This window comes from Sceloporus occidentalis, unplaced genomic scaffold (assembly GCF_023333645.1).
Source record: "Sceloporus occidentalis isolate IW3139 unplaced genomic scaffold, rSceOcc1.0.p SCAF_3, whole genome shotgun sequence".
Classification (NCBI taxonomy): Eukaryota; Metazoa; Chordata; class Lepidosauria; order Squamata; family Phrynosomatidae; genus Sceloporus; species Sceloporus occidentalis.
Window position 1 is genome coordinate 224,428,458 of NW_028316983.1, and position 20,603 is coordinate 224,449,060.

Genomic DNA, 20,603 nt, shown 5'->3' on the forward strand with positions numbered 1-20,603 from the left:
GACTGGAAAGGTGGCCATGGAGGAATGGTCCTGGAAAAGGAAGACCTCTGGCCGCCCTGAGGAGAAGAGATCACAGAACGCAGGAGAATCAAGAACAGTTGCAGGAGATTATTACCAATAGGAAAGACAGACCCTTGTTTCTCAGGGATGCTCCAAAGGGAAAACACTTTGGAACCCTCCTGGAGTAGAAAGGTGGCCCTGGAGGACAGCAGCAGGTCCTGGGGGAGGAGGAGGGCCCTTCCGGCGGGGAGGCCCTGTCCCTTTAAGGTCCAGCTGTTCTCCTCCTCCTCCTCCTCCTCCCCCTGATCTCCGCCGGGCTCTATTTTTAGCCTCCTCTGCTGCTGCCATGGTCGCTTCCCTTCCCCTCCATCCCTCTCCTGCCTCCTGCTCTCCCTGGGCCACTCACCAGCCTCCCTTCCCCTGCCCTCCTTCCTCTCTCCGGATGCTACTTTCCAGCCGGTGAAGGGCAGCCGACTGAGCCTGCCTGAAGAAGCAGAAGCAGAAGCAGAAGAAGGGGGCCTGGCTGCGGGGCAGAGAAAGCAGAGCGGGGCTGGAGCCCATTCCCAGGAAAGAAGAAGAAGGAGACCAGGAGGAGGAGGAGGAGGAAGGGCGGGAGCGCGCCTGGGCGCGTCCCCGCGCTCACTGCCAGAGAGAGAGAGAGACAGAGCAGACTGCCTGCCCCCTGCATCCGCTGCAGGAAGGAGCCTCTGAAGCGCAGCCCTCTGCCTCCTCTGCCTCCTGACAAGTAAGTTTCCCTCTGCCTTTCCTGCCCTCCTTCTCCCTGACTCTGAAGTCCCCCGAGGAAGCTGGGGCCAAAAGGAAGGCAGAAGAAAGGTCCCCAGGACTAGACATGGGTCCCAAAGCCCCTGCAGAAAGCCTCCAGGCTGAGACTGCTAGAACTGTCCTGCTCCAGGCTCCAGGCTCCAGGCTCGGGGGCTTCTGGGAAGCGTCTTGCCAGGCATGGTAGCCTCCTCTGGGGCCCCCATGAAGCCCAGTGGCCCTCGGCTCAGGCAGGTCAAGCAGTCTCCAACTGGGCTCTTTCTGGAGTGGGTTTGGGACCTTTGAGAGGGCCCTTCTCCAACTCCAGGACCCCTGTTTTATCTCCTTTGAGGTCAAGGAAGAGGAGGAGGACCCCAAAGTCCCTTCCTACTTTCTGGCCAAAAGAGGGCCCTGGGGGAGATGTGGTGCTTGTGGTTGCTGTTGTTGTTAGGGTTGTTGTTGTTGTTGTTGGGTGCCTTCGAGTCGTTTCCAGGTTCATCGGGGGGGGGGGGTGGGTTCTTGGCAAGTTTCTAAAGAGTGGCCATCCTTGAGGCTGAGAGTGTGTGACCTGCCCAGGGTCAGCCGGTGGGTTTCACATGGCCAAGTGGGGATTGGAACCCTGGTCTGCGGAGCCCTAGCCCAAGGCTCAGCCTACTGCTCCCCACTGTTTGGAGCTGTCCAAATGCTGAGGGCAGAAAACGTGCTTCATCATACTTTGCCTTTCGGGGAGCATCCTTATCTGGAGCTTCTTCTGGCCTTATCTACTGCCAGAGGTACTGGAATGTGCCTCGGGAGGCTTTGCCTCTCTTGGAGCATCCTTTTCTGCTGCTCCTTCCCACCTTAGCCTTGGCCTTGGCCAGGGGCTCTGTTTGGATGTTCTTTTGGGTCGGGGAAAAGGGGCATAACCTCAAAGTCCCAAAAGAGGGATCTGTGTGATAGCTTTTGTTGTTGTTGTTGTTGTTGTTGTTGTGTTCCTTCAAGTTGTTTCCTACTTAGGGCGACCCTTTCATGGGGTTTTCTTAAGATTTCTTCAGAGAGGGTTTGCCATGGCCATCCTCTGAGGCTGAGAGAGTGTGACTTGCCCAGGGTGGCTTTAACGTGGCCAAGCCAGGGTTCAAACCTGGGCTCCAGAGCCCTAGTCCAAGGCTCAAACCCCACTCACTGCTTGGAGCTGTCCAAACCCTCGGGGCAGAAAATGTGCCTCAGGATGCTTTGCCTTTCTGGGAGCATCCTTCTCTGGTGCTGCTTCTTGCCTGGTCTATTGCCAGGGGTACTCTTTTATGTTCTTTAGGATCAAGGAAGAGGATGACAACCTAAAATTCCCCCTCATGCCATGCTCCTTGCCCCCAGCACCAGTGGGGTTCCTTTGCAGAATCCCGAGTTCAAGGAAAGGAGGGACGGGAGCTAGAGTCATGAAGGGGGGATGGGAGGAAGAGGAGTAGGAAGATGGGACGGAGAGTGGATGTTGTGGAGAAGGGCCAAGATAGGAAAGCATGCCCATGGTCCAGAATTATTAGGACCTGGAAAAGAAGAGTGGAAGGAGATCTTGGGGATGAACAAAGGGATGGCAAGGGAGCTGGGCTGAGTGGAAGGCTGTTGGGTGCTCCTGGGCAGAAGAAACTTGCTTGGAAATAAGGGGCACTGGGCAAGAGGAGGGCACCAAGGATAGGGAGGGAGGGGGCAAAAGGAAGGGATTTAGCTGGCAGGACCAACCTGGAGCAGGAGGAAGACATCCCTCTGGAGGGGTGGTTTTCTCATTGCCCCTGGGATTTGAGCCTTGTAGAAGTGACCCAGAGTGAATGGAATTAGCCTCGGTAGCTTGGGACAAAATAGCTTGACACTGCTGCAGTAGTGCCCTATGCCTCCCTACACAGGTATTGTGATTACCGTGTTACTGTGTTTGCATGGTCATTTTTAATTCGTGAACACCAACCCAGGCTGGGCAGGCTCACATTTTGCCCTTCTAGCAAGCCGAGAGATGAGGCTGCAGAACTGGGATAGGGTTGTCCCTTGTGAGGTGCAGGGAAGGAGGAATCCAGCTGGGACTGCAGAGGTGGTCTGGCCAAGGAAGCTTGCAAATGGGGTTTGGAGGGTTAGTGGGTTCTCTTGGAAATTTTAGCAGCAGAACCAGCAGCGGGTTTGTGGGCAACTGGGAGGCTGTAGGTTACTTCCCAGGCTGTGTTTGACAAACCCCTCAATGATGTGGCATCACCACCATGTGTGCTCCACTGCCACAGATTTTTTTTTTTTATCTTTCATCACCCCCTTGGAGAAATGTCAGGTTTTTCTGAATGGATCAGCAAGAGAGAGGGGGAAGAGAATATGCAGGTACCATCCATCTCCCTTAGTCCACTCCTTTTTAATATTCAGCCAGTGCTGCTGTTTAAAAAGCACTCAATTTCCCAAGAGAAGAAATTAGCGCACCCCAGCTGTCTGTCAGATTTTTTATATATATATAAAATATTTTTGGACATGAATATTTGTTTTCTGTCTTCAGCAGTCCCTTGGCTCTCTTGCTTTTCGCCTAGGATGAGTCTTGTTTTGCTGACAAATGTTTAGGTTCTTCCTCTGAAAATGCACTCTTGCACTGGGCTCATTCGTTCTCCATAGAGCACCCTCTTGAAATATGCATATCGGGTGAGATGACTACACCAGTGGTGCTATTATGCCATGGCTGTCATTACTGAAGGCGGACTTTAACATTATTAATGCACTGAAGCTTTAGCAGAAGTAAACTCTGGCAGTCAGAGCCAAGCATGATGTCACTAGTGTTGGAGTGGAAGATAGATTAAACAGCTCTTTGAATGCAAATGAAGTTACAAACATATGTGACATCTTGGAGAGGGGTTGAGTTAATGTTGAAAGTTACCCAGAATATTTGAACGGAAATACATTTTAAAATGCTCAGCTGGGAATAGAAAAGTATATTATAAATTGGCTGTTTGGAGAGAGGGGTAAACTAACCATCTTAACCCTTAATCTTTCTTGTCAGTGTAATTAATTGACACTGTTTAAAATAGGAAATAAACATTGCAAAGGTAATCGTGGTGCATATGGTATGAATCTAAATGTTAAATACATTTTCAAGGCAGAGTCCTAGGGAACAGCATTTAAATAGAGGAGTAGAAAGAAGGGAAGAGAATGCATAAGCATGGCCTTTGAGATATAAAGTGTCACATTAAATAGCAGGTATTCACCATTGAAATCAAACTGTTGGTTACTTGACTCAGTAAAGCAGACAGTCTCTTTATAAACAATGAGGTATTTTTCTTTGATGAAAAAGGGGTAGTTGGATTAAAAGGTTAAACCTATTTTACCTTTGAAATATGTTCCGCTTTGCTTTGTGCTTAATAATGTCTAAGGTATCAGTTCCATTAAAGGGAAAGCTGATGATAGTCTCCATTTTATAAATGAAACAGTAATGCCAAGTGGGTGGCTCATGGTTTTGCTAGATGCTTGCTTTAAGAGGAAGTTGCTAATTGGAATAATCCATTGGGGATAGGTTGCGATGGGTGCTACTTGATATTTCACTTGACATCTACAGCTAGTTAAAGGTTCTTGATCTTCTAAACTATGTGGTTATTGTGAATAGTTTTGGTTTTTATGGGGATTGTACTAATTTAATCTGGGGGAAAAACATTTATTAGGGATGTCAGAGACTTCCAGTTCTTGCATTTCTGTTGTATTCTTGATGGTGCATATGAAGAAATGGAGCCCGAAGATGAGAATGTGAGAATTAAAATTACTGGTTCTGTTGCCGGCTCCTATCAGTGAATTTTTGTGAAATAATACTAGACAGAGATCTGTGTCACAGTTGAGATAGGGAAGTTTCTGACTGTCATGCTAAACAGTGCAGTTATCATAGCTGTATGTGTGTGTGTTAACTTCCCAATGGTACTTGTAAATGTGTTTCTGAACTTTCTCCTGTATAAATTGCTGACTGTTGTTATTATGTTTCTGGGCATTTAGGAGCCCATTCTTAGCTAGAATATATGGGCATTCCATACACACTTTGCTCATCATGTTGATACATAGGTTTTATTAGAATCTTGAAAACAGAATGAAAGAACATGATAATAATAATAAAATTTATTTATATCCCACTTCTCCAAACAGATCGAAGCAGATAACAGTAAAAACATCACTAAAATTATGCATTTGTATTCATGAAATAAAGTAGATTATGGTCCGAAACACATGGGCAAAATGATGCAGCTTCAGGCCGCATTAGGAGTGTGCTGTTTACACAATGTGCACCCCGAATGTGGCCTGAAGCTGCATTGAGGTTGAGTCAATGAAAAAGCCCTAGGTCAAGAAGGAGCAGATAGAATGCGCTCCTTCTGGAGGTCCAGTTCAGGACTGTGGTGGCGGCCCAGATTAGGACCATGCAGTTGCCTTGGTCCCAGCATGGATAGTTCCAATGCGGCCTCACACCACTCCTTTGGGCCTGTCTGTTTCTGACCTTAATCCAGTACACTGTTGAGACTTACATAAAGTTGTGAGTTGTGCGTTAACAGCAGAAGAGCAGCCAGGTGCAGTTCCATAGTGCCTGGGCCCCAGCAGCTAGTGAGAGTCCTTCTCTCCATGTACAACTGGTGTGGTTTCTGAAGGAGACAAGAGTAGTCAGGCACAGCACTATTGTGCTTGGTTACAGTAGCCTCAGATCTAGCAGTGTGCTCTGTTCCATTCCCATTGCTGTAACTTTTGAGGGAGAGAAATGAAACAGCTTCATCATGGCTGGTGAGAATCCTTCCCTCCATGTTTCAGTTGCCATTGCTGTAGTCTTTGAGAGTGAAGGTGAACATCTAGGGCCATGGTGGTAAACCAGTGGCACACATGCTCCCTCTGGCATGCAAAGCTGTCTCCAAGGGCACATGGCTGAGGATGAAACCCCAGCGCAGTAGAGAGGGAGTCCCGAGAATGCAACTTGTGTGTGTGTGTGTGTGTGTAAGCAGTGCACACTAGGCAATGCAGTCAGTGGTAGCAATTCTCACTCCCATTTCACAATGAATTCTGGGTAATGCATTCATGGGGTTTAGGGGAACAAGACACCCAGGCATGTGGAAAAACTGTTAGTAACCTGCCCCCCCCCCAACAGCCATTTCCAGGGAGGCAGGGGTTTGGGGAACAGAACACTCCCTTCCTCTGACCTCTCCACCCTGAAAAGGCTTTCAAGTCATTCCTGGTGACCCTAAGGTAAAACTATCATGGGATTTTCTTGGCAAGTTTAGTCAGAGGGGGGTTTGATATTGTTAGTCTGAGGCTGAGAGTGTGCGCCTTGGTATTCTCCCTAGAAGTCCTGCCCCCAGAAGTCCCACCCCTCCAAATTCCCCTTAGCACCGGGTGAAACTTGGTGTGGGAACACCACTAAGTTTGGGCACTCAGTCTCTAAAAGGTTTGCCATCACTGAACTTAATTTCCATCCCATTATCCCTTTTTATTCGTGTGTCATGTCTTATTTAGATTGTAAGCCTATAGGGAGAGACTTGTTAAACCAACAAATTGGAAGCCACTCTGAAAACCTTTGCAGTTAAAGGTTAGAATATAAATACTATCAATAAACAAACAAACAAATAATGATGTTGTTTTTCTACTCACATATTTTATAAACAAAAAGGTTTCAAGCATCCTAGCTATAAGTACTTTACCTCTAACTTTTAATAGAGCTAATTTCAGAGTAAAATTGTATATTTTTTCATAATGAAAATAAAACATCTGAGTGGTGTGTTATTGCTGTTAACTGCCATCAAATCAACTTTGACTCATGGCAATTTTTTGAATGGGAGGCCTCCAAGGCACCCTGCCATCATCAACCTAGCTCAAGTCTTGCAAACTCAGGGTTATGGCTTCCTCAACTGAGTCTATCAATCTGTAATGTCATCTTCCTTTTATCCCACTGCCCTCTACCTTAGACAGCGTGATTGTCTTTTCTAGTGAGTCATGTCTTCTCATGATATGTCCAAAGTATGACAGTCTCAGTTTAGTCATCTTGGCATCTCAGGAGAGTTCAGACTTGATTTGATCTACAACTCATTTTTTTGTCTTTTTTGTAGTCCATGGTATCTGTAGAACTCTTTTACAGCACCACATTTCATGTGAGTTGATTTTCTTCCTATCAGCTTTCCTCACTATCCAATATTCACAAGCATATGTAGAAATGTGAAATATGAGGGGATGGACAATCCTAAATTTTGGATTCAATTATGTATCTTTATACTCCAAGATCTTGTCTTCTTTCTTCATAGTTTCTTCATAGCTGCCCTTCCAAGTCCTAGTCATCTTCTTATTTTTTTGACTGCAGTCTCCATTCTGATTAATGACTGAGCCAAAGTATGGAAAATCTTGAACTATTTCAATGTCTTCATCTTATATTTTAAAATTATACAATTCATCTGTGGTCATGATTTTTGTTTTCTTAATATTCAACTGTATATCTACCTTTGCACTTTCTTCCTTGACTTTGTTTAGTAATTGTTTCAAGTCTTATTATTTTCTGCCTCTAAAATGATGCCAACTGCATATCTTAAATTGTTGTTGTTCCTTCCTCCAATTTTCACACCTCCTAGACTAATTCTGCTTTGTGTTTGATATGCACAGGAGACAAGGCCCAAAACAGACTAGTGAAATAGAGTGAAGTCTGGCCACTTCAGGGGCATCATGGGCATGATATTTAGATAGGGTTGCCATAAGTGAGGACCTCCAAACCGGGACAAATGTAGGACAAATGCAGGACAATGTTTTCAAATGTAGGACAAATTTTATAAAAATGGAGGACACTCAAAAAATTGAGGCTTTTTTTAGAAATGTTAATATAAATGCATGTTTCTTAGGCATGATCAAAATGGAGAACATTTTGACATTATTCGTAGACAGATCACGGAAATGTACTTCCCTTTCTGGCCACCACCCTCTCCCCATTCCAAACAGCACATTTGAGCATTGAACATGGCTTTATTTTAACATTGCCTCTTGCATATTTCAGAGGCTTATTCCACAAACAAACCCTTTGGTCAAGGGACTTTGGTTTTTCTTCATTTTGACTTGTTTTGTCTGTATTCCTCTCCACTAAATAAAGGAGACATGAAATGGAGTTAATGGGTACAAGTTGTTAAACAAAAAAGTCTTGTGAGACTCTGTAGGCAAGAGGTGCACCATGTTAAGAACTGCATTAAGCACACTTAGGCTGCTGCCACACTGCTTTCACTCTCATCACTCCATCCTATGGAATCCTGGGATTTGTAGTTTGTTGTGGTGCCAAGGCTGGGCTTTGAAATCTCAGGCATAAGAGAGGCAAAAGGCTTGGGCTGCATCTACACTGGAGAAATAATCTGGTTTGAGACCACTTTAACTGTCTTGGATGAATGCTATGGAATTCTGGGAATGGTGGTTTGTTCCAGCACCACAGCATAATGGCAGTTAACCCCTGGAAAGCTCTCTGACCAAGGTGACCAATGCCCTCACCCCAAAATGTAGGGCACCCAAGCAAAAAAATGTAGGACATGGCCAAAAATAAAAGCTAAAAACACCCATGTAATTATAAATCCATGCTTCTTAGCCATGATCCAAATGCAGGACATTTTGAAATGTGACAGAAGAGGACATGTCCTGGAAAAGGAAGAAGATGCCTGGTCACCTTGTCTCTATTCCAAAATGCACTGCAGAAATAAAACAATGCTGGACTGCAATGCCCAGAGTTCCTCACCAAAGCTGCATCCACACTGAGGAAATAATCCAGTTTCAGCGTGACTTAACTGTCCTGGGTTAGTGCTGGGGAATGCTGGGAATTGTAGTACATTGTGGCCCCAGAGCTATCTCTAACAGGGAGTCCCATAACCCTCCAAACGTAGTTGAACTGCAGTGCCAAGAATTCCTCCCCAGGTGCATCCACACTGAGGAAATGGTCCAGTTTGAGACTGCTCAGTGCTGGGGAATCCTGGGAATTGTAGTCTATTGTGGCCTCAGAGCCATCACTGACAGAGAAGTCTCAATGTCTCCCAAACACTAGCATTCCCAGGATTCCCTAGCACTGAGTTAAAGCAGTCTCAAAGCGGGTTATTATTCCTGCAGTGTGTGAGAGAGAGATAAAAGCTAGGGACTGGATTCATTTGGAGGATCTCTGTGTCCAAAACACACTGCTTGGACTGCCAGGGCTCAGTGCTATGGAATCCTGGGAATTGTAGTTTATTGTGGCATTGAGCTTTGGCAGTTAAAGGGGTCTCAAAGTGCAGAGGGGGGGGGGGGGAGAGAAAAGCCAGGGAGTGTGAATGAGCTCTGAGAGGAGGAGGAGGAGGAGGAGGAGGGAGGGAGCCAAGGGAAGTGGCCAGGACCATCAGCCTCCTCTCTTCCACCGAAGACTGCTGGCAAGAAGCTCTGCCCCCTTGCCTCCTCTGTGGACCATTCAGCTTCCTTTTGTCAAAAGAGCTCTGGTGCCACAAGAAACTACAATTCCCAGAATCCCATAGCACTGAGCCATGGATGTTTAAGGGGGGAGTCAAACTATTTCTGCAGCCTTTGCTACCCCAAAGCCTTCTATTATTTACCAGCAACTTGCAAGGCAAAATCTCTTCCTTCACCAAGCCATTGAAAACCAACCCAAGTGGAGGGGGGCTGATTGCTTCTTTCCCATTGGTCAGCTTCCGGAGAAATTTGCATATTACAAGGAAAGGTGTTTAGGGCCTCAAAAACGATCCTGTGATAGAGAATTACAACAATACTGACCTGGTAGACATTTAAAAGATGAGGCAATTAGACTCCCAGTGAAACAGGAACGATTGATGGCCTTTTTTTCTTTGCTCACTGTAACCTGAAAGTAATGCCTCTTGCAGGGTATATATACCAAGTGGGCTGGCAATAGCTCTGAATGGCAGCTGTCTTGAAGCCCTGCTCTCTAGGCTAAGCCAGGCAGGGAGGGTGGCACACAGCCATGGAGAGGGCTGGGAGCTGCCTCCAGGGCCTTGCTGGGGGGGGGGGGTGTCCCGGGGGAGGGGCTAAACCGGGGTGGGACCGTGTGGCCCCGCCCCAAACTGGGAAAGTCCCGCCCCCAGGCGGGATATGGCAAGCCTATATTTAGACTATGTTTCCAGAAGGGGTCATCCGGTCGCCATGGTCCCAGAGCAATCATGGCTGGATTGCCAAGAGGGTTGTGAGCTGTGTGTTAAGCAACAGAAGAGCAGCCAGGTACAACTCCATAGTGCTTGGGCCCCAGCAGCTGGTGAGAGTCCCTCTCTCTGGGCCAACTGCTTCAACCCATAAGGTGATAAAATGCCTCTTGTCCTAAGTGCAGGTTACACATATGAGTGGTTGTTATTTAACCACTCATATGTGTAATTTAATTATTTAAATTATTATTATTATTATTATTTGTTAAATGCACTGGGGCTCTGCCCACATGGGCCAGATAAAACATCTTCCCCATGTTCCCACAGCAAGTAGTCTTTCAGTGCAGTGTCCAATCCCCAGTTCTGGAGCAAACCATCTAGATGACCTCCAGCCAGTTCAGCACTAGACCCACTGTATATCCCCTTAAAATGGTGTAAACTCCCCTTCCCCTTTACAATCTGTTGCACTGTGCCACTTGGCACTGCTGCTGCTGGCACACATTGGCCACTCTGTGTTCAGAATGAGGTGTCCAGTCATGTGATTGATGCTAGGGGTCTCGTTCTGATCTCAGAGTGACCAATGTAAAGTGCCAGCACTGGGCAACACAGCGGGATGCATGTGGGAACAACCATCTGGCATTGCCATAACAGTGGAACGTCAAAGCAGCTCTGGGACCAGAATATTTGGCCCTCATTTACATTCATAAAGTATGAAAAATAACCAAACTATTTAATTTCATTCTAATATATTACTTAAAAGTGTACCAGTAAGAAGCATCCTGTATGTAAAGTACGAGAGAAAAAAGAGGTAGGAGGTTTACAATTTACTACAATTTTACTAATTAATTGATGTTTAATTATTATAACAGCCTAAATAGATGGATCTCATAAAATAGCTAAATCCCAATGAGACAAGAGTCCTAAACAATATTACTTTAAGTCATGAACAACAGGTCCTGTAAATACAGTGGTGCCTCGGGTTACGAAATTAATTCGTTCCGCTGTCAATTTCGTAACCCGAAAGGCTTTCGCAAGCCGAATCCCCATAGGCGCTAATGGGGAAAAGCCGTGATTTGGTGTAAAATAGCGCCGAAAAGCACCAAAAGTTTTTTCGTAACCCGAAAAAACTTTCTTAACCCGAAACAGTTTTTTTAAATTAATTTTTTTCGTATCCTGAAAATTTCGTAAGCTGGGTAATTCGTATCCCGAGGTACCACTGTATTTAGGTTCCTTAAATACTTCTTCAGTTGTTTATGTTATTGTACTTTGTGGAATTTGAGGGCGTAACAAACCTTAATGAATAAAAATTGTTTCTAAAGATTGTCATCTAGGGTACTGAGCTTTAAACATTTGTTGCTGTGACAATAAAAACAGTAACATTGTGCTGATGTGCACAATAGATCTTCTGTGAGAATTGATAGCCCCTGCCCTAGTTCAGTTATCACTCAGTTGGACTTTTTTGAACATTCAATTGAACTTTTGACTAGGGTTGCCATATCCCGCCTGGGGGCGGGACTTTCCCAGTTTGGGGCGTGGCCACACGGTCCCGCCCTTGTTTGGCCCCGCCCCCGGGACCCCCCACCCCCCCCACCGACGCCAGGCAGGGAAAAGAGCCTCGCCTCAGCAAGGCTTGTTCCCTGCTTGGCCTCCTCCGCCGGCCAGGGAGGCAGCCTGGGAGGGCCAAGGGAAAGGGTCTCGCCTCGGCAAGGCCCTTTTCCCCTCCCTTGCCGCTTTCCCCGCCGGCCACGGAGGCTTCAAGGCAGGGACGAAGGGTCTCGCCTTGGGGAGACCCTTTTCTCCCTGCCTTGAAGCTTCCTCCGCCGGCCAGGGAAGCTTGAAGGCGGGGAGGAAGGGTCTCTCCGTGAGGGGAGACCCTTTTCTCCCTGCCTTTAACCTTCCTCCGCCGGCCAGGGAGGCTTCAAGGCAGGGGGGAAGGGTCTCTCCATGAGGGGAGACCCTTTTCCCCCTGCCTTGAAGCTTCCTCCGCCGGCCAGGGAGGCTTGAAGGCAGGGAGGAAGGGTCTCTCCCCGAGGGGAGACCCTTTTCCCCCTGCCTTGAAGCTTCCTCCGCCGGCCAGGGAGGCTTGAAGGCAGGGAGGAAGGGTCTCTCCCCGAGGGGAGACCCTTTTCCCCTTGCCTTGAAGCTTCCTCCGCCGGCCAGGGAGGCTTGAAGGCAGGGAGGAAGGGTCTCTCCATGAGGGGAGACCCTTTTCCCCCTGCCTTGAAGCTTCCTCCGCCGGCCAGGGAGGCTTCAAGGCAGGAGAAAGAGCCTTTCTTCTTCTTTCTCCTCCTCCTCTTCTTCTGTCTCCTCTCCTCCTCTTCTTCTTCCTCCTCTTTTTCCTCTTCTTCCTCCTCCTCCTCTTCTTCTCCACCTCTTCTTCTCCACCTCATCCTTCCCCTCTTCCTCCCCTTTTTCTTCCTCTACTTCCTCTTCTTCCTCCTCCTCCTTTACCCCTCCTCCTCCTCCTCTTGTTCCTCCTTTTCTTCTTCTCCGCTTCCTCCTCCTCTGCTTCTTCCACTCTTCCTCCTCTTCTGGTTTTTGGCCAGAAAGGGAAGCACATTTCTGCCATCTGTCTAAGAATAATGCCAAATGTCCTCCATTTTTATCATGCCTAAGAAACATGCATTTATATGAATTTTTTTAAAAAAACCATCAATTTTTTGAACGCTCTCCATTTTTTCAAAATGTGTCCTCCATTTGAAAATTTTGTTCTACATTTGTCCTACATTTGTCCCAGTTTGGAAGTCCTGACTTATGGCAACCCTACTTTTGACAAAACCCAAGTCCAGCTTTGTCTGTGTGGCTCTGTGAATAAATAGCTGACGTTCCAGGTGCCAATTACTTGCAAAAGTCTAGTACAAGTGCTGCACAGCTCAAGCGTAAGTTTCCTCCCACTCAGTCTGTCAAACCTGACTTCAGTTTTTCTGCCTCGGTGAATTCCATGTTTCAAGGGAAGTTCTCCCTCATAGAGGCTACTTATTAAATTCTCTTTAAATCACTTTATTTTCTTCAAGTCTTTTTTTCAGAAAAACATCTTAAGGGGAGTATTCTTACTCTCTATCTAATTATAACAGAACATTTCTTGGACTGGATTGTAAAAAGGAGCATGAGTCCAGTACAAAACAAGATGCATAACTGCAATATTATTATTACAGATTGCTATCTGAAAAGAGTAGAAAAAGGAGACGTGGACTATTTTACTCCGAGTCACAAACACCGTTACACTACTATTTTTAGAGCCTGCAGAGACTTTCCAATAGAGAAGGCTTTTCAAGGAAACCCACAGAGTATTTTATACTTACTGTGCTAGTTCGTTTCTGCTTTCCTCATGCTAAATAAGATTATTTAGGAAGAAATACCATTTTGTTGTAACCCCCCTCCCCATTTTATTAATTTAACTTCAAAAAGCAAACAGTGAACTTGTATAGCTATGTGTCTCCTTTGCTGGCCACATCCTAACTATACAAGTATTAATTAAATAGAAAAGAGCTGATGGAGCATTGAGCAGAACTAACTCTTGTTGGTCTTGGATGACACTACTGGCCCAGTGTTGATGCAGAGCTTGTTGATCGGTGCCTCCCACTCCCTATGGTCTGTGGGACACCAAAGTTCAGATCTAGTTGTACCACTAAGCAATGGGGAGAAATATAATATGCTAGTCCATTAAATTCGTATAGTGTTTGTATAATGTTCTCCTTTTCAAACTCTACCATAACCATATCCTTTTTAAGTTGAAGCATTATGATATTGGCAATCATTACTCCTTTTTATAATGGCCCTCATATGAAGTTTGCCTCGCTTTCACAGCTTCTGTACACTGGGTGAGCGTTTTCAGTGAGCTGTTCACCATGCCTCCAAGATCCCTTTCTAGGTCATTCAGCATCTGTTCAGACACCACTGTGGTAAGGATGTTTTGTTCTTTTGTGGACCACTTTAAACTTGGTTACACTGAACCATGTTTGCCATATTATTTGATTTTAGCCCAATCTGGAGATAACATTAAGGCACTCTCTGCAATCCCTTTTTGTTTCTATCTGCTCAAATAATTCAGTGTCATCTGAACACATGGCCATTTCATTGCTTACCCCTAACATCAGATTATTACTGAACAAGACTAAAAGCACTGATCCTAGTACAAAGGACTCCGGCTCCTTAGGCTGCATCTGCACTGCAGAATTAATGCAGTTTGACACCACTTTAATTGCCACGGTGCAATTCTGGGATTTGTAGTTTTATGAGACATTTAGCTTTCTCTGTCAGAGAGTTCTGGGGCTACAACAACTGCAAATCCCAGGATTTCATAGCATGGAGCCAAGGCAATTAAAGCGGTGTCAAACTTCATTATTTCTGTAGTGTGGATCAAGCCTCCATACTCTCCTTGGTAGGTCTGCCTGTTCATTTTTACTCATTGATTCCTGTTCTTTGAACAGTTATTGACTGATAAAAGACCTCTTCATTTTATACCATTGTTCTTGTATTACTCAATAGACTTTGGTGAGACAGTTTGAAAACTGTTCTGTTTTTGTTTGTCTACAGCTTTATTTTTAAAAGTTGAAAAGCAAAATTGATCAGCCTTATCCACATGCTTGCTGGCACTCAGACAACTCCTATGTGGTTAATGATGATGTAGCCAACGGTCCGTTTAGGGGAATTTTATTATGTTGTTATTAGTCCAAATATTGCAAGAGGGGGCTGGCTACGAGAGCCCACCGAAATTGCCCTCCCGATTTGTATACGGAGTAGACCAGGGGATCCCAATAAATAAAGCTGAGATGGATATTAATAACTAGATGTCTAATTTATTAAGATAGGGGAAAAACACATGCGTTGCGCATACACTCACGCACACACTCAGGACTCAGGAAAATTAGGGTTGGAAAATGGGAACAGATTTCAGGCGTTACTAATGGAGATGCTTACCAGAATGTAGATTCCCTCCGGGAAGCGAATGGAGTGATGGACAGTGAGACAAGTCTGCTCTGCAACCTGAGTTTGAGCAGAAATGCCGGCTACCAAAACAGAGGTCTGACTGACGTGGAGCAAGTAGACCTTGAAAGTGGTGCGCTGAGCAGCCAAAGTGGGGACTTTTTATAGGCCAAATCTGGCCTGAGGCAAAGAGGCTGGCTTGGCCGAAACAAAGGTGTTCTAAAGATTTTCTTTTCACCTGGATGTCTGCTTTAGATAGTATAAAGGGCTTATGCCACTCGGACAATAGGTTCGAGGAGGAGGTTGATAGCTTCAGGGAAGGCAGTCCTTTTACTCTTCCCAGCCTTGAGATAATCCCTTCATGCGACTTCCCTGGACCCTCTGAGATGTTAATATGGGAACTCCCTTAGGGGAGGTGTACATGTCCTCTCGCTTTGCCAGTAATGGCGGACAGGCTAGGAGTCTGGCCAGGGGTCATCCAAAGGTTATCATTGATTCCAAAATTTATATAAAACAGCCTGGGTAACAATGAGACATGGTATATCTCTATAGAAGCGACACTGTTTTTTTTCCCCCCAGCAGCACTTGTTCTTCTATGTTACATGGAACAGGAATCATACCAGCCTCCAGATGTTGTGGGACTGCAACTCACGTCAGTCCTAGCCAGTATTGCCAAAGGTTAGGAACGATGGAAGTTGCAGCCCAACAAATTCTGGAGGACTGTATGATTATTCTGTATAGTTTATAATTTTATCTTTAGTCATGCTCTTCACTAGGTTACATTGAATAGTAAATTTCTGATAATTTTTTGTTTAAAGAAAACACAAAGATAGTTTATTAGCCAATTTCTAGTCCTCAAGAACAATAGCTAAGCATATAGATGAATTAGGGCCAAACAGACGAGCCAAAATAAAACTGCTTTGGGTCACTTTGGAGGTATGCTGTTTAAATGACGCATGCATCTTAAGAGGCCAGAAGCTGCCCCAAAACTGCACTCCAGACCTTAGGACTGGAGTGTGGCTTTGGCTTCTGGCCTCTTAGGATGCATGCATCATTTAAACAGCACACTTCCAAAGTGGCCCAAAGCAGCTTTATTTTGGTCTGTATGTTTGGGTCCTTGATTATTTTAGTTGGAAAGTCAGCAGTTTGAGTTTACTTTACTTGGATCTTGTCAGAGGCCTTATTCTTATTCAGATAAACTCCAGTTGCAGATAGGGCATCTTCCCTTTTAAAGAAAATATTCCGACATTCCAAAAATATTATCTCCAAGAGAAAGGTTAGAACCTTTCTTTTTGTTCATTCAAGTATAGAGCAGGGATGAGAATCATTTGTCTCTCCGATGTTGTTGGGCTGCAGATCCTCACAACCCTAGCTACAATAGCTAATGGTAAGGGATGTTGGGAGGGGCAGTGCAACAACATCTGGAAGGCCACATGAATCCAGCCCTGGAGTAAAGAGATTTTTTCCCCTATGGGAGATTATTTAAATCATGTGCATTTCCCTCACTCCCCCCAAATTCTAAAGTGGTGTAGTCTAAGATTAAGTTTGCTACCTCACTGAGAACTCCTCATTAAAAAATCCCACTATGCAATTATTTTTGCATAATTATATAGCTTCTAAATCGAATTAATATATACTGTATTTTTTACCAATGTGTTTTCTGATAAATGAAAGATTTGTTTGAGCAGCTATATCTAGACAAATGCTTCAAGTTGCCAACATTTCAAGTAATTAATTTCCAAGGAAAGCCTTTTCAGTTCTTGTTATTGTGAAATATAAATTGACTAATTGAACATGTTTACTTTTAGCCCCTTCAGTAAGCCTTTTTTAAAATAAAGCAATGTAATAAAATGCATAGCTTTTGTGAAATAAACATCCACATTAGAAATCTGTACATACAGTTATTTCTTCTGTGTGAACCTTGAAAATCTGCTTAAGAGGGTATCTCAGTGCTTCAGAGCCAATCATTTCTCTGTTTTGCTGATGGAAGCAGTTCTGTAAGCAAAAAAACAATGATTGTATTTCACTTTGGTGTTATTAACCTGTACCATCAAGTTGACTTCAACATATGGCAACCCTATGATTGAGAGTTCTCCAGGCCACCCTATCATCAAGCTCAGGTCTTGCAGGCTCAGGGCCATAGCTTCCTTGATTTTGTCTATCTACCTTAGGGTTGCCATACCTCCGGACCTCGAAACCGGGAAAAATGTAGGACAAAAATTTCAAATGTAGGACACACAAACATGTGTCCTACATTTGAAATTTTTGGGCTACATTTTCCCTCGCCGCTTGGGCTCCGCCCCCGCCGCGATCGCAGCGAGGCCCAGGGCCCAGGCGGGGAGGCAAAGCCTCCCTGAGTGAAGGATTCCCTCAGGGCCTGGGCCCCCGGCCTCGCCGCAATCGCGGCGGGGAGCGGAGGCCCAAGCGGCGCGGGAAAGCCTCCGCCTTAAGGCTTTCAGTCGCCGCCTGGGCCCCCGGCCTCGCCGCGATCGCGGCGGGGAGCGGAGGCCCAAGCGGCGCGGGAAAGCCTCCGCCTTAAGGAGGCTTTCAGTCGCCGCCTGGGCCCCCAGCCTCGCCGCGATCGCGGCGGGGAGCGGAGGCCCAAGCGGCGCGGGAAAGCCTCCGCCTTAAGGAGGCTTTCAGTCGCCGCCTGGGCCCCCAGCCTCGCCGCGATCGCGGCGGGGAGCAGAGACCCAAGCGGCGCAGGAAAGCCTCCGCCTTAAGGAGGCTTTCAGTCGCCGCCTGGGCCCCCGGCCTCGCCGCGATCCCGGCGGGGAGCGGAGGCCCAAGCGGCGCGGGAAAGCCTCCGCCTTAAGGAGGCTTTCAGTCGCCGCCTGGGCCCCCGGCCTCGCCGCAATCGCGGCGGGGAGCGGAGGCCCAAGCGGCGCGGGAAAGCCTCTGCCTTAAGGAGGCTTTCAGTCGCCGCCTGGGCCCCCGGCCTCGCCGCGATCGCGGCGGGGAGCAGAGGCCCAAGCGGCGACTGAAAGCCTCCCTCAGCTTGCCACATCCTGCCCGGGGGCGGGGGCAAACCGGGGCGGGACCGTGCGGACCCGCCCCAAACCGGGAAAGTCCCGCCCCCAGGCGGGATATGGCAAGCCTAATCTACCTATAATGTGGTCTTCCACTTTCCTGCTACCAAGCATTATTTTCTTTTGTAGTGAATCATGTCTTCTTATGATATGGCTTCTTATGATATGGTAGAACAGTTTCAGTTTAGTGATTTTGGCTTCTAGAGAGATTTGCTCAAATACCCATTTATTTGCCTTTTTAAGCAGTATACGGTATCAGTAGAACTCTTCCACAGCGTCACATTTCAAATGAGTTCTCTTCCTATTATCTTTCTTCACTATCCAGCTCTCATAACCATACAGGGAAATTGGAGCTACCATGACATAAACAATCTGAACTTCAATAGGTAATAATATGTCTTTACACTTCAGGTTCTTCCTTGTCCCTTCGTAACTTCCCTTTCAAGTCTTAGGCCTGTTACAGACAGCCAAAATAAAGCTGCTTCGAGTCACAGTGGAGGTATGTTGTTTCAATGATGCATGCATCCTAAGGGGTTGTTCCCACTTAAGATTTGAAACGATCTAAAATACAACGTTTTTCAAAATAACACTGTTCTTATCCCGCTATCCGAATCGCTTTGTTCATCGTTCCCATCTGGTTATTTAAATCGAAGTTTTTACCTGCAAGCGTTCCTACTTGGCATGAAATCGGTGTTTAAATAAAGTGATTCTTCTCCTCCATACCTTATTTGGAGCTGTCAATCAATAGTACGTCAGAATGACATAACGTTAATCCGGAATATTTGGAAGCGATTTATCTTTTGGCATCGTTTCCATTTCATTGACTGTTTGTGAATTTAGCGAATTTAGGAAACCCAAGCTCTTTCCAGAGGAACTATGGGATAGGTTTTGCATGACAGCATCCCCTCTTCATGTCTCCCAAAAGACAGCCAGGGAGAATCCCTTCAGAGAGCACAGAGATCAATGGGGGAGGCTTCTGGCAAAGCGAATTTAAGAAACCCAAGCTCTTTCCAGAGGAACTATGGGATAGGTTTTGCATGACAGCATCCCCTCTTCATGTCTCCCAAAAGACAGCCAGGGAGAATCCCTTCAGAGAGCCCAGAGATCAATGAAGGAGGCTGCTGGAAAAGCAGGGAGGGAGCACTCTTCCCAAAGATTCTCTTTCCAGGGTTGGAGGAGAAGGCAGATTCCATTTGAGAAATGGAGGGAGAAAGGCTCTATCCCCCCCTCCCCCCATTGATCAGAGCCCTTCCTTGCCTGGGCGAGATCAGATGCCTCCTCGCGAGGAGCCTTCCCTTCCCTGTCTGGGCGAGATCAGAGCCCAAGCGGGCAGGGAATGCCTCTTCGAGAGGAGCCTTCCCTTCCTGCCTCTCCTCCGTTAGAAATGGGCTCTCCCCACACAGAGGGGAGGTTGCAATCCACCTCTTATTGAAAGACCACAGCGGACAAAGGGGTGAGGGAAGCAAAAATGGCCACAGCCACGACGGATGGGGACAGAAAGGGCAACTCCCCCAAGGCCAGCCCCATCGCAGTCCGCTCCTCCCATCCATCTAACACGATTCAAAGGCTGTCGTTCCTATTTAAATACTCCGGTTCCTAACTCGAATCAAGGGAAAAACGTAGGTCGGACCCTAGTGTTTTTTTAACACGCGTTAAATGAGGAAAATTCGATTTAAATTTTTATCCCGCTCTACGATTCGATTTGTAGTGGGGACGATTGCGGGTTGCTCTAGAACCGTTCTAGGTTTAAATCGGATCCTAATAGGAACGCCACTCCTTGGATTCGATTCAGAACGCGGGGTTTCACCTAGTGGGAACAACCCCTAAGAGTCCAGAAGTCGCACCAAAGCCACACTCCAGACTGGAGCATGGCTTTGGTGTGGCTTCTGGACTTTTAGGACGCATGCATCATTGAAACACCATACCTCCACTGTGACTCGAAGCAGCTTTATTTTGGCTGTCTGTAACAGGCTTAGTCTTCTGATTTCTTCACTGCAGTCTCCATTCTGATTAATGAATGAGCCATGGTATGGAAAATCTTGAACTGTTTCAATATCTTTATTATATACTGTAAAGTTATGTAAATCATGTGTGGTCATTATTCTTGTTTTCCTAATGTTCAACTGTAAACCTGCCTTTCCGCTTTCCTCTTTGACTACCTTCAGTAATAAATCCAAGCCTTTGCTATTTTTTTGCTAGTAGTATGATGTCATCTTCATATCTTGACAGTGGAACACACTCCCTCAGAGAGTGGTGGAGTCTCCTTCTTTGGAGGGTTTTAAAGAGAAGCTGGATGGCCATCTGTTGGGAGTGTTTTGATTGTGTCTTCTTGCATGGCAGGCGGCTGGACTGGATGACACTTGTGATTTTTTTGAACTCTATCTTAAATTGTTGGTGTTCCCTCCTCCAATTTTCATCTCCAATTTTCATTCTCCAGGTCTAATCCTGCTATGCACATGATTTATTCAGTATACAAGTTAAACAGATAGGTTATAAAAAGCAGCCTTGCCTGACCTCCTTGTTAACTGAAAAACTTTCTATTCTCCATATTTTAAAGTGTTTTTAATTGAACCATTTAATTGTCTTCCATTGTGACATCACCTTAGCAAGGTTTTTCAATATAGATGATGGAGGTAAGCTTCCATCAGCCTATGCAAAGTAATCTAATTTCAGGGAGAATGGAGCATTATGCAAAAATGGTTATGATTGTGTCATATCTCAAGAGATGTAATATTTGTGGGACAAACTACTACAATTCCTGTGTCCAGTATACTCTGAGATTTTTGTCCAA

The 20,603-nt window shown here is 46.0% G+C and overlaps 1 protein-coding gene across 4 annotated transcripts in view; it reads left to right on the forward strand.

Annotated features, from left to right (window-relative positions):
* The first annotated feature begins 657 nt into the window (after positions 1-657).
* The window catches only part of LOC149317568 (oxidation resistance protein 1-like), a 340,865-nt gene continuing 320,919 nt past the window's right edge, over positions 658-20,603 (forward strand). For all 4 annotated transcript variants that reach the window (XM_089517823.1, XM_089517827.1, XM_089517825.1 and 1 more), the window contains exon 1: positions 658-745. The gene's annotated coding sequence lies outside the window, so the exon portion shown is untranslated. The remainder of the gene's footprint in view (positions 746-20,603) is intronic.